Raw genomic sequence first — 14,496 nt, 5'->3', positions numbered from 1 at the left:
AAGGGGGTGACACGGCATGCGCAGTACTAGTACGGCGCATGTCATGAAGGGGTTAAATGGAAGCTGTCATGTGAAAAAAACATTATTAACCTACAAATATGGAGTTAATGTGCAGGTTAATGGTGTTTTGAATCTTCCTGACACTGGCACTTAGACCAGGAGGAAATAAACCTTGGTCCTTCTGGCAGCGTTCAGCTTCCAGTCATAGCGGCGGCACTGGCACAGGTTCAGTCACTGCTCTTTGTAAAGCGAGTGGCGTCTGTAACCCACCCCCTGTCACTGACTGACAGCAGTTTAGCATTAGACCTGGCTGTCAGTCAGTGCCGGGGCACGGTTACAGCTGTAGCTCGCTATACACAGAGCGGTGACTGAACCCTTGATGGTGCCGTCTCTATGACTGAAAGCTGCCTGTTCATTGAATAAAGTTCATTTCCTCCCAACAGTGGAGGTCTAAGTGCCGGCACTGGGTAGGTTCAGAACGCTGTGAACCTGTAGAATAACCTCATATCGGCAGGTTAATAGCGTTTTTTCACATAAAAGGTTCTCTGTAACAAGCTGGTACTTCTATCAAAATGTCATATTTTTACCAATTGATCGCCATATGAAACTTACCTGCGGAGTCAGAGACTTTGTCCGATAGTTTAATAGTGGAATACTGTTCCCCGTCCTTATAGATGTTCGTGCAGAAAGCACATGTTGCCGTCAGTCTTTTGCTCCACTTGAATATTATTTTGGACTCAGGAAGCTAAAGATGAGGAATTAAGAAATAAAATACATTATATCTATAATCTTATATGTAATTGCCTAGAATACTACTTCCTGCAATTTATGCCAACTTCCGTCCGAAGCTAATGTCCGGAGCTAATGTCCGGAGCTAATGTCCGGAGATAAGTGACGTCAACAGTGTCCAGTGTCTGATTGGTTGCCGCCTGCTGCGAGCGACCAATCAGAAACGTGCCGTACTGTGACACACTCCGCCCGCCATTTTGGTGTGATTTTTGAATTTTTACCTCACAGCATGTTTCTACTGCGTGGAGGCGGGCCCAGTGACGTTGCTCTTCAAGCTCCTGCCGAATTTCAAGTATATATGGATTCTAGACTCCCGATAATTGCCTAGAATACTACTTCCTGCAATTTGTGCCAACTTCCGTGGCTTTGTCCGGAGCTAATGTCCGGAGCTAATGTCCGGAGCTAATGTCCGGAGCTAATGTCCGGAGATAAGTGACGTCAACAGTGTCCAGTGTCTGATTGGTTGCCGCCTGCTGCGAGCGACCAATCAGAAACGTGCCGTACTGTGACACACTCCGCCCGCCATTTTGGTGTGATTTTTGAATTTTTACCTCACAGCAAGTTTCTACTGCGTGGAGGCGGGCCCAGTGACGTTGCTCTTCAAGCTCCTGCCGAATTTCAAGTATATATGGATTCTAGACTCCCGATTCTTTAGAATCGGGCTGCCATCTAGTTTAACATAAAACAGCAGTAAATGCAGTCCCTTCTAGGACACTACAAAAGGGAGGTATAACTTGTGACTAGGGTTGAGCGACCTTGACCTTTTTAGAGTCGAGCCGTGTTTCGCGAAACCCGACTATCTTAAAAGTCGAGTCGAGTGGAATCGGCCGATTATCGCGAAAAGTCGGGTATCGACCGAAACACGAAACCCAATGCAAGTCAATGGGGGAGCATAGGCTACGTTCACACTAGCGTTCCGCTAGTGTGCGTCGCCTTAGCGTCGGGCGACGCAGCAGTGACGCACACGTCATGCGCCCCTATGTTTAACATGGGGGACGCATGCGTTTTTGTGTGTTGCGTTTTGCAACACTTGCGTCTTTTTTGCCGCTAGCGTCGGACCAAGAAAACGCAACAAGTTGCATTTTTCTTGCGTCCGATTTTCGGCAAAAAACGACGCACGCGTCGCAAAACGCAGCGTTTTTGCGTGCGTTTTGCCGCGTTTTTTTGTGCGTCGTGCGTTGCGTCGCCGACGCAGCGGCGCGCAACGCTAGTCTGAACGTAGCCATAGTCGGCAGTGAGTGGAGGCAAGGAAAACACATACACTGCCCATTTTAATGGCAAAAACATCCATTCTTGTTACAGAAGCTTGTCAATCGTAATTTACCTTATAATAATTGGAAGGCATTTGAAATTGGGGGTCATTTGGCTAAAGTTGTGGGGGGTAGGGCTGGTTCAAGTAATTAGTGGGCCCAGTAAATCTGGACCACGTAACGGCAGTGGAGCAGGGAGAGGTAAGTATTTCAACTTTGCAAGTGCTGTGATCCTGAGCAAGCAGGGGGGGCCCACTCGTTGGCATTGGCACCGGCACAGGGCCCCTCAAAGTACAGCGGTGTGTTTGCACGGCGGGGGCGCCTCCCACCGGCAGCAACACTTTTGCGTACTATGAGAGGCCCTGTGCCAGTGACGTCGCCAACTAGTATTCCTCCCCCCACCTGATGAAGGAACCTGCACTTTCATCTGCACCTTCCTCTTTGTCCCCGTGTAAGGTGGTATGGTATGCGGGAAGAGGAACCTGACTTTCAGCAGGGTCACAATCTTGCTGTGTAGCGTGCATGGGGAATGTTGCGTTATGGGTCAATGTACCAGCAGACTCATCTATCACTGGCTGGGCAATGGGCAGGATGAGGAGGAAACACAGATATAGGCCCAAAGAATAAAGTGGGCTAAATGCAGTTCAAAATTAGTAACACAGGATTAACCAGGGGGCATTGCAGTGGAGGACAACTGGAATGAGAGGTTGACACAGAGAGTAGGCCCAAATCAGTAAGTAGTCGAAATGCAGTTCAAAATTGGCAACAGTAGTAAACAGGTGGCACAGCTTTGTTCAGTGGAGGAGAACAGCAAGGAGTGGCAGACACCGATAGTAGGCCCCAACCCAACTAGTAGGCCAAATGCAGTCTAACATTAACAACTACTTAACGAGAGCCTGAAAATGGAGTTTCAGGACAGGAAACCAGGAGAACAGCAAGGAGCGGCAGACACTGTTAGTAGGCCCCAAACCAACTAGTACGCCAAATGCAGTTGTTCCATTTAACAACTATTAAACAAGAGCCTGAAGATAGAAGCTCAGGAAAGGCAACCTGGAGAACACCTTGGAGCGGAAGACACCGTCTCTACAACCCAGACCCAACTTGTAGGCCTAATGCAGTGTTGTTTCAACAACTACTTAACGAGAGTAGGAAGATCGAAGCAATGTGGACGAAACCTGGGGAACACCTTGGAGTGTAACACACCATCTCTCTACACCCCATACCCAATTTGTAGGCCTAATGCAGTGTAGTTTGCAACAACTACTAAACGAGAGTAGGAAGATCGAAGCAATGTGGACGAAACCTGGGGAACTGTTATGAACTGGTGGTTCAGAAACACAATGGACCTGGTGGTTAAGAGCACACAAAGTGACCTGATAGTTACTAATAACATAGGACGAGCTCTGAGACGTGGGAACTCTGCTGACCGCAATCCCTAATCCTATCACATCACACTAGAGGTAGCCGTGGAGCGCTCCTGACCAGACCTAGGCGCCTCGGGCACAGCCTGAGAAACTAGCTAGCCCTGAGGATAGAAAAATAAGCCTACCTTGCCTCAGAGAAATTCCCCAAAGGAAAAGGCAGCCCCCCACATATAATGGCTGTGAGTAAAGATGAAAATACAAACACAGAGATGAAATAGATTTTAGCAAAGTGATGCCCGACTTACTGAATAGACCGAGGATAGTAAAGATAGCTTTGCGGTCAGCTCAAAAATCTACAAACAACCACGCAGAGGGCGCAAAAAGACCCTCCGCACCGACTAACGGTACGGAGGTGCTCCCTCTGTGTCCCAGAGCTTCCAGCAAGCAAGAAAAACCAATATAGCAAGCTGGACATAAAAAATAGCAAACAAAAGTAACACAAGCAGAACTTAGCTTATGCAGGGCAGACAGGCCACAAGACGATCCAGGAGAGAGCAAGACCAATACTGGAACATTGACTGGAGGCAAGGAACAAAGAACTAGGTGGAGTTAAATAGAGCAGCACCTAACGACTTAACTTCGTCACCTGAGGAAGGAAACTCAGAAGCCGCAGCCCCACTCACATCCACCAGAGGAAGCTCATAGACAGAACCAGCTGAAGTACCACTCATGACCACAGGAGGGAGCTCGACCACAGAATTCACAACAGTACCCCCCCCTTGAGGAGGGGTCACCGAACCCTCACCAGAGCCCCCAGGCCGACCAGGATGAGCCAAATGAAAGGCACGAACCAGATCGGCAGCATGAACATCAGAGGCAAAGACCCAGGAATTATCTTCCTGACCATAACCCTTCCACTTAACCAGGTACTGGAGTTTCCGTCTCGAAATACGAGAATCCAAAATCTTCTCCACTATATACTCCAACTCCCCCTCAACCAAAACCGGGGCAGGAGGATCAACGGATGGAACCACAGGTGCCACGTATCTCCGCAACAATGACCTATGGAATACATTATGGATGGAAAAAGAAGCTGGAAGGGTCAAACGAAAAGACACAGGATTAAGAACCTCAGAAATCCTATACGGACCAATGAAACGAGGTTTAAACTTAGGAGAGGAAACTTTCATAGGAATATAACGAGACGACAACCAAACCAAATCCCCAACACGAAGTCGGGGACCCACACAGCGCCTGCGGTTAGCGAAACGTTGAGCCTTCTCCTGGGACAATGTCAAATTGTCCACTACATGAGTCCAAATCTGCTGCAACCTATCCACCACAGTATCCACACCAGGACAGTCCGAAGACTCAACCTGCCCTGAAGAGAAACGAGGAGGGAAACCAGAATTGCAGAAAAACGGCGAAACCAAAGTAGCCGAGCTGGCCCGATTATTAAGGGCGAACTCAGCCAAAGGCAAAAAGGACACCCAATCATCCTGATCAGCAGAAACAAAACATCTCAGATATGTTTCCAAGGTCTGATTGGTTTGTTCAGTTTGGCCATTTGTCTGAGGATGGAAAGCCGAGGAAAAAGACAAATCAATGCCCATCCTAGCACAAAAGGCTTGCCAAAACCTCGAAACAAACTGGGAACCTCTGTCAGAAACGATGTTCTCCGGAATGCCATGTAAACGAACCACATGCTGGAAAAACAATGGCACCAAATCAGAGGAGGAAGGCAATTTAGACAAGGGTACCAAATGGACCATCTTAGAGAAGCGATCACAAACCACCCAAATGACCGACATCTTTTGAGAGACGGGGAGATCCGAAATAAAATCCATAGAGATATGTGTCCAGGGCCTCTTTGGGACTGGCAAGGGCAAAAGCAACCCACTGGCACGAGAACAGCAGGGCTTAGCCCGAGCACAAATCCCACAGGACTGCACAATCGAACGCACATCCCACAACAGAGACGGCCACCAAAAGGATCTAGCCACCAAATCTCTGGTACCAAAGATTCCAGGATGACCAGCCAACACCGAACAATGAACCTCAGAGATAACTCTACTCGTCCATTTATCAGGGACAAACAGTTTCTCCGCTGGGCAACGGTCAGGTCTATTAGCCTGAAATTTTTGCAGCACCCGCCGCAAATCAGGGGAGATGGCAGACAAAATTACCCCCTCTTTGAGAATACCCGCCGGCTCAGGCAAACCCGGAGAGTTGGGCACAAAACTCCTAGACAGGGCATCCGCCTTCACATTCTTAGAGCCCGGAAACCACAAAGTCAAAACGGGAGAAAAACAGCGACCAATGAGCCTGTCTAGGATTCAACCATTTGGCAGACTCGAGATAAGTCAAGTTCTTGTGATCAGTCAAGACCACCACGCGATGCTTAGCTCCTTCAAGCCAATGACGCCACTCCTCGAATGCCCACTTCATGGCCAACAACTCTCGATTGCCAACATCATAATTACGCTCAGCAGGCAAAAACTTCCTGGAAAAGAAGGCACATGGTTTCATCACCGAGCCATCAGAACTTCTTTGTGACAAAACAGCCCCTGCTCCAATCTCAGAAGCATCAACCTCGACCTGGAACGGGAGCGAAACATCTGGCTGGCACAACACAGGGGCAGAAGAAAAACGACGCTTCAACTCCTGAAAAGCTTCTACAGCAGCAGAAGACCAATTAACCACATCAGCACCCTTCTTGGTCAAATCAGTCAACGGTTTAGCAATATTAGAAAAATTATTGATGAAGCGACGATAAAAATTAGCAAAGCCCAGGAACTTTTGCAGACTCTTCAGAGATGTCGGCTGAGTCCAATCATAAATGGCCTGAACTTTAACAGGGTCCATCTCGATAGCAGAAGGGGAAAAAACGAAACCCAAAAATGAAACCTTCTGAACACCAAAGAGACACTTTGACCCCTTCACAAACAAAGAATTCGCACGCAGGACCTGGAACACCATTCTAACCTGCTTCACGTGAGACTCCCAATCATCCGAGAAGACCAAAATATCATCCAAGTATACAATCAGGAATTTATCCAGATACTCTCGGAAGATGTCATGCATAAAGGACTGAAATACTGATGGAGCATTGGAAAGCCCGAATGGCATAACCAGGTACTCAAAATGGCCCTCGGGCGTATTAAATGCTGTTTTCCATTCATCGCCCTGTTTAATACGCACAAGATTATACGCACCACGAAGATCTATCTTGGTGAACCAACTAGCCCCCTTAATCCGAGCAAACAAATCAGACAGCAGCGGCAAGGGGTACTGAAATTTGACTGTGATTTTATTTAGAAGGCGGTAATCAATACAAGGTCTCAACGAACCATCCTTCTTGGCCACAAAAAAGAACCCTGCTCCCAATGGCGACGACGACGGGCGAATATGACCCTTCTCCAAGGATTCCTTTACGTACAGTTAGGGCCAGAAATATTTGGACAGTGACACAAGTTTTGTTATTTTAGCTGTTTACAAAAACATGTTCAGAAATACAATTATATATATAATATGGGCTGAAAGTGCACACTCCCAGCTGCAATATGATAGTTTCCACATCCAAATCGGAGAAAGGGTTTAGGAATCATAGCTCTGTAATGCATAGCGTCCTCTTTTTCAAGGGACCAAAAGTAATTGGACAATGGACTCTAAGGGCTGCAATTAACTCTGAAGGCGTCTCCCTCGTTAACCTGTAATCAATGAAGTAGTTAAAAGGTCAGGGGTGGATTCCAGGTGTGTGGTTTTGCATTTGGAAGCTGTTGCTGTGAGCAGACAACATGCGGTCAAAGGAACTCTCAATTGAGGTGAAGCAGAACATCCTGAGGCTGAAAAAAAAAGAAAAAAATCCATCAGAGAGATAGCAGACATGCTTGGAGTAGCAAAATCAACAGTTGGGTACATTCTGAGAAAAAAGGAATTGACTGGTGAGCTTGGGAACTCAAAAAGGCCTGGGCGTCCACGGATGACAACAGTGGTGGATGATCGCCGCATACTTAATTTGGTGAAGAAGGACTCGTTCACAACATCAACTGAAGTCCAGAACACTCTCAGTGAAGTAAGTGTATCTGTCTCTAAGTCAACAGTAAAGAGAAGACTCCATGACAGTAAATACAAAGGGTTCACATCTAGATGCAAACCATTCATCAATACCAAAAATAGACAGGCCAGAGTTAAATTTGCAGAAAAACACCTCAAGAAGCCAGCTCAGTTCTGGAAAAGTATTCTATGGACAGATGAGACAAAGATCAACCTGTACCAGAATGATGGGAAGAAAAAAGTTTGGAGAAGAAAGGGAACGGCACATGATCCAAGGCACACCACATCCTCTGTAAAACATGGTGGAGGCAACGTGATGGCATGGGCATGCATGGCTTTCAATGGCACTGGGTCACTTAGTTACATAGTTACATAGTTATTAAGGTTGAAGGAAGACTATATGTCCATCTAGTTCAACCCATAGCCTAACCTAACATGCCCTAACATGTTGATCCAGAGGAAGGCAAAAAAACCCCATGTGCAAAGAGTAAGCTCCACATTGGGGAAAAAATACCGGATTACGTACCGGTAATGCTCTTTTATAGAGCCCACGACAGCACCCACTAGAGAGAGGGGATCCGCCCCTAGGAACAGGAAACCTACAGAGAGATAAAAGGGGCGGCCCCCCCTCGCTCCTCAGTTGTTTTACAGAGAATAGGAGGAACCGCCGCCAGGTTTTAGTTAACAGGTTCAGGTATATTCATATATATATATACATATTTACAACCTTATGCTACTTTCTTCTAATATTTACACCTCACCAAAGAAGCACCACGTGCAACTATATACAGAAAAGGGAGGGATGTGAAAGGGTGCTGTCGTGGGCTCTATAAAAGAGCATTACCGGTACGTAATCCGGTATTTTCTATTCGCCACGACAGCACCCACTAGAGAGAATTTCAGAGACTATAGACTGGGTGGGTTTACTGAGTCAAGGACCGATACCCCAAAAGTCAGATCAGAAGCAGAGGATAGATCTAATCTATAATGTTTATAGAAGGTATTAGGTGAAGACCAAGTTGCAGCCTTACATATAAGGTCTATTGGCACATTCGCCCTTTCTGCCCAGGAAGTCGACAAGGCTCTTGTAGAGTGTGCTCCTATATGCATTGGAGGATCTCTACCTCCAGCTTTATACGCCAGGATTATGGCCTCTCTGATCCAGCGAGATAATGTGTTCTTTGTCACTCTGGTACCTTTGGTTTTACCCTGGAAAGACACAAAGAGAGCCCTACTCTTCCTCCAGTCCCTGGTTCTCTCTAAATAGGCTAGCACAATTCTTTTTACATCTAGAGTATGAAGTTTTACTTCTTCTGGAGTTGAGTGGTTCTCATAAAAGGTAGGTAACAAGATCTCCTGGGTTCTATGAAAAGTAGTGGCTACTTTAGGAAGATAACAAGGGTCTGTTTTCAAAATTATCCTATCTGATGTTACAGATAAAAAGGGAGGATCTATAGATAATGCCTGGAGATCACTCACTCTTCTAGCAGAAACTAATGCCACTAACAATACCGTTTTCAAAGAAATATTTTTTAGTGAGGCTGTATGGAGAGGCTCAAACGGTGGCTGTGTCAATGCTTCCAGGACTATGGATAAATCCCACTGAGGCACCTGCGGTATGCTAATTGGTCTTGAACGCTCACAGGCAGATATGAATCGGGATATCCACCTATTACCCGCAACATCATAATTAAAAAGAGCTCCTAAAGCTGAAACCTGGACCTTCAGAGTGTTTACGGAGAGTCCTAATTCCAAACCTCTTTGTAGAAATTCCAACACTGGAAATATAGGAACCTCAGATGAAAGTTGTGCAGTATGGAATTGAAGAAATTTTCTCCAAATTCTAACATAAATTCTAGTAGTTGAAGGTTTTCTACTCTTCATAAGAGTGTTAATTAACCCACTAGAAAACCCCCTTATACTTAGTAACTGCCTCTCAAACTCCAGGCAGTCAGGTTCATGCCCTTTGCCTGAGGATGAAGGAATGGTCCCTGAGAGAGCAAGTCCTTGGACTGAGGCAGAATCCACGGGTCTGACACTGACATCGCCCTCAGCCATGAGAACCATGGCCTTTTGGGCCAGAATGGGGCTATTAACAGAACTCTTGCGCCTTCCTCCCTTATTTTTCTTATTACTATAGGTAATAGATTCCATGGGGGGAAAGCATAGGCCAGGTCGAATGTCCATGGTACCTGGAGGGCATCGAGTATGTCCGGCTTGTCCTCCCTGCATAGAGAGGCAAACCTCCTGACCTGACGGTTGGCTCTTGTGGAAAACAAGTCTATTTGAGGAACACCCCATCGAGCTGTTATTAATCTGAAAATCTTCCTGTTCAGCATCCATTCTCCCTGATGAAGAGTGTGACGGCTGAGGAAATCGGCCTGAAGATTGTCTATGCCCCTGATGTGCACTGCTGACAAGGATAGCAGATGACCTTCGGCCAACTCCATGATGTCTGAAGCCACTTCTCTGAGTTTGTCCGACCTTGTACCTCCTTGATGGTTCAGATACGCCACCGCAGTGGTGTTGTCGGAGAATACTCTTGTGTGTGAGCCGCTGAGCTGAGGAAGAAAGTGAAGTAGGGAGTAGTATATAGCCCTCAACTCTTTGACATTTGAGGAATTATTAAGTTCTGAACTGGACCAAAGACCCTGGACCCATTGATCCTGAAAATGTGCCCCCCCAGCCTTCAGGACTAGCGTCTGTGGTCACTATACTAGAAGGAGTGATTACCCATAGAACCCCTCTCGATAGATTTTTCCGATTCAACCACCACATAAGGGAGTGTACTACTTCTGACGTTAGAAAAACTGTTCTATCCAGACATCCTCTATTTTTAATATCCTCATCCAATACAAATTTTTGTAGATGTCTAGTATGGAACTGCGCCCACTGGACCGCAGGAATGCACGATGTTAAAGAACCTAGTAGTGACATGACATTCCTTAATGACATACTACGCTTTCTGATCGCTAAGGACACTTTATCGAATATGGAAGTTTTCTTATCCTCAGGAAGCTTGCAAATCTGGTCAACTGAATCTAGAAGGAGCCCAAGGAATTTCTGACACGTTACTGGCTGGAGTCTAGATTTTTCCCAATTAACCAGCCAGCCCAGGTTTTGTAAGGATGACACTACCTCCTGTAACCTCTGCTCACACTGTAGGGAGTTCTTACCTACAATCAATAGGTCATCCAAATACGGAATGACCAAGGTATCTTTTACCCGTAAAAAGGACATTACTTCCAGTAGCAATTTGGTAAAAACCCTTGGGGCCATAGATAAACCGAAGGGCATTGCCCGGTATTGTAGATGACGAATTTGCCCTTCTATACAAACTGCTACCCGAAGAAATTGCTGATGTAAATGGTGTATAGGAATATGGTAATAAGCATCTTTAAGATCCAATACTACCATGTAACAGTTTGGAAATAGATTTTTTATGGCCGAACGTATGGATTCCATTTTAAATGTTTTGGGTCTTATAAAGGAGTTCAGTTTTCTCAAGTTAATTATAGTTCTGAAAGAGCCATCAGGCTTACTAATCAGAAATAAGGGAGAGTAAAATCCCCTCCCTATCTGGGAAGATGGAACCTCTACCAGCACTTGTTTGAGTAAGAGGGATTTAACTTCGGTTTCAAGTGCCTCTTGTTGAGGCCTGGATCTTAAGGTGGTAAGGAGGAAGGAGTCCGGAGGTCTTCTAATAAAGTCTAATGTGAGGCCTGAAGATATTAAATCAATGGCCCATGGATTAACCGTTATGTCTTTCCACTGCTTACTAAATTGTCTTAGTCTTCCCTCCCACCGGTGAAATATAATCAGCGGAATTTATCTGCTGGCTTGAAGGGGCGCTTATTGAACAAATTTCCTCTTTGTTTGAAATCCTTGTTATTCCATCGGTCCCTGAAGCCTCCCTTCCTTCCGAATGGTGGCTTCTTGAACGCCCTTCTGTAAGAAGGAATAAAGGGATTAGGGAACCCCTTCTTCCTTTCACCTGCCTTAGTGAGAATTTCGTCTAAGACCGTTCCAAAGAGGTACTCACCCTGGCAGGGTATAGTACACAATTTAGCCCTGGACTGGGCATCCCCTTTCCAATTCTTTAACCATAAAGCGCGCCGTGCCGTATTAGTAAGGCTGGCTGTTCTGGCTGCTAGGCGGAGAGAGTCTATAGAGGCATCAGAAATGAAGGCTGCCGCCCCCTTAATCAAAGGAATAGAGGCACGTAGTTTCTCCCTAGATACACCACTCTTAATATTTTGGTCCAACTGTTCCAGCCAGACCAGCATAGATCTACTAGTGGACGTGGCTGAGATCGCCGGTTTAAATGCCGTGACACAAGCTTCCCATGACCTTTTAAGCAGAGCGTCTGATTTTCTATCCATGGGGTCCGGCAAGGAGCCCGCATCCTCTACGGGTAAGGAGGATCGGCGAGAAGTTGATGCTACAGCCGCATCCACTTTAGGAATTTTAGACCAAACTGCCAAGTCCTCATCATCAAAGGGGTACCGCCTCTTACATGATACCGGTACAAAGCCCTTCTGTCCTTTAGCCCATTCTTTTTTAACAAGGTCTTTAATGGCCTGATTCACAGGGAATACTTGGCCCTTTCGCTGCGATAAACCTGCGAACATGATGTCCTGTGGTGTCTGGGGATCTTTAGACTCTGACACCCCCATTGTTCCTCTTACAGCTTTAACCAAATTATTTACATTGTCTGTAGGAAAACAGACATAATCTTCCTCCTCCGAGGAATCCAATCTCTGAGAGATGTCTGAGTCCACCTCTCCACTTTCTGCTGATGTGTCGGCTATAGGTGAAAGAGTCCTTCTACTTCTCCTTTCCATATTAACCGCCGGACTACCCCTCAAGGACTGAAGCTCTTCCCGGATCATGAGACGTATGTCATTCATCCTGACCGAACTCTCCTGCTGTAAAGTGTTATCAATGCAATGTTGACATAGCTCCTTAATATATGAGTCAGGTAGGGGCTCATTACATATCTTACACTGCTTATGTTTAGATTTTGAAGTCCGCTTAGCCTATAAAAAAGACACAAGCAGAGGAGACTACTGTAAGAGATATGAAGCTATATATACACTTATCCGGAAAATAAAATATATACCGGCTGCAGAGTTGTCTGGTCGGCCTGGGGTTTGGAACGGGACGATTTTTTCCCTGATTTATCCGTGGAATCACTCATTTTTGAGTGTCCGCTGATTTTCTTATTAGCATCACCACTAGGCAGGATTACAACCTCCAGTGGGCGCTCAATATCTTCCTGAGACGACATGGTGCGCACAGTGCCATGTGTCTTCAGCCTTATATAGAGCCGTTCTTACAAGGGATACACGCCCCCATGTTTCCTCCCCCCTTTTTTTTTTTTTTTTTTTACCTGACTAACTTTATTGGTCCTCTCCACCGCTGTTGAGCGCCAAGGCGTCCACGCCAGCATGCTCAGCTGACCCCGCATACCCGGAAGTTGCTCTTTACATCCGGGTACGCCGACCATACAGCGCCTGCATGTGCGCTCGCGCGTCTTCCTTCTATGCTGCAGAGGAAGAGAAGCTCCTGCTACCGCGGCCGTTCATGCCCCACTGTGGCCGGAGGGTAAGCGCTTTCCATAGCGACACTTACTTGGTGTGCTGACGGGGATTCTTTAGGCGGTGGAGCAAAAACCAACCGTCTCCCAACAGGGAGACTGTTGTGATCCCGGCATGCTGATGTATCCAGATGAGGGGGGAAGCAACAGGAACCCCCGTCTCTGATGCTCGCTCTGGGGCCCCTGTCGCTCAGCAGAGACGTACAGGCTGTGTTCCAGGTGAGCTTTTCCTCTTCTTAGCTGCAGAGATTCTCTCTGAGGGTTCCCTCCTTGGGAACAGGAAACCAACTGAGGAGCGAGGGGGGGCCGCCCCTTTTATCTCTCTGTAGGTTTCCTGTTCCTAGGGGCGGATCCCCTCTCTCTAGTGGGTGCTGTCGTGGCGAATAGAAAAATTCCTTCCCGACTCCACATACGGCAATCAGACTAGTTCCCTGGATCAACGCCCTATCAAGGAATCTAGTGTATATACCCTGTAACATTATACTTTTCCAGAAAGGTATCCAGTCCCCTCTTAAATTTAAGTAACGAATCACTCATTACAACATCACATGGCAGAGAGTTCCATAGTCTCACTGCTCTTACAGTAAAGAATCCATGTCTGTTATTATGCTTAAACCTTTTTTCCTCCAACCGCAGAGGATGCCCCCTTGTCCCTGTTTCAGGTCTATGATTAAAAAGATCATCAGAAAGGTCTTTGTACTGTCCCCTCATATATTTATACATTAAAATGAGATCACCCCTTAGTCTTCGTTTTTCCAAACTAAATAGCCCCAAGTGTAATAACCTATCTTGGTATTGCAGACCCCCCAGTCCTCTAATAACCTTGGTCGCTCTTCTCTGCACCCGCTCCAGTTCAGCTATGTCTTTCTTATACACCGGAGACCAGAACTGTGCACAGTATTCTAAGTGTGGTCGAACTAGTGACTTGTATAGAGGTAAAATTATATTCTCCTCATGAGCATCTATGCCTCTTTTAATGCATCCCATTATTTTATTTGCCTTTGTAGCAGCTGCCTGACACTGGCCACTGAATTTAAGTTTGTCATCCACCCATACACCCAGGTCTTTTTCATTGACGGTTTTGCCCAGAGTTTTAGAATTAAGCACATAATTATACATCTTATTACTTCTACCCAAGTGCATGACCTTACATTTATCCCCATTAAAGCTCATTTGCCATTTATCAGCCCAAGCTTCTAGTTTACATAAATCATCCTGTAGTATAAAATTGTCCTCCTCTGTATTGATTACCCTGCAGAGTTTAGTGTCATCTGCAAATATTGAAATTCTACTCTGAATGCCCCCTACAAGGTCATTAATAAATATGTTAAAAAGAAGAGGGCCCAATACTGACCCCTGTGGTACCCCACTGCTAACCGCTACCCAGTCCGAGTGTGCTCCATTAATAACCACCCTTTGTTTCCTATCCCTGAGCCAG

Source organism: Ranitomeya imitator, chromosome 4 (genome assembly GCF_032444005.1).
Source record: "Ranitomeya imitator isolate aRanImi1 chromosome 4, aRanImi1.pri, whole genome shotgun sequence".
Lineage (NCBI taxonomy): Eukaryota > Metazoa > Chordata > Amphibia > Anura > Dendrobatidae > Ranitomeya > Ranitomeya imitator.
Note: the sequence above shows the minus strand (reverse complement) of the source record.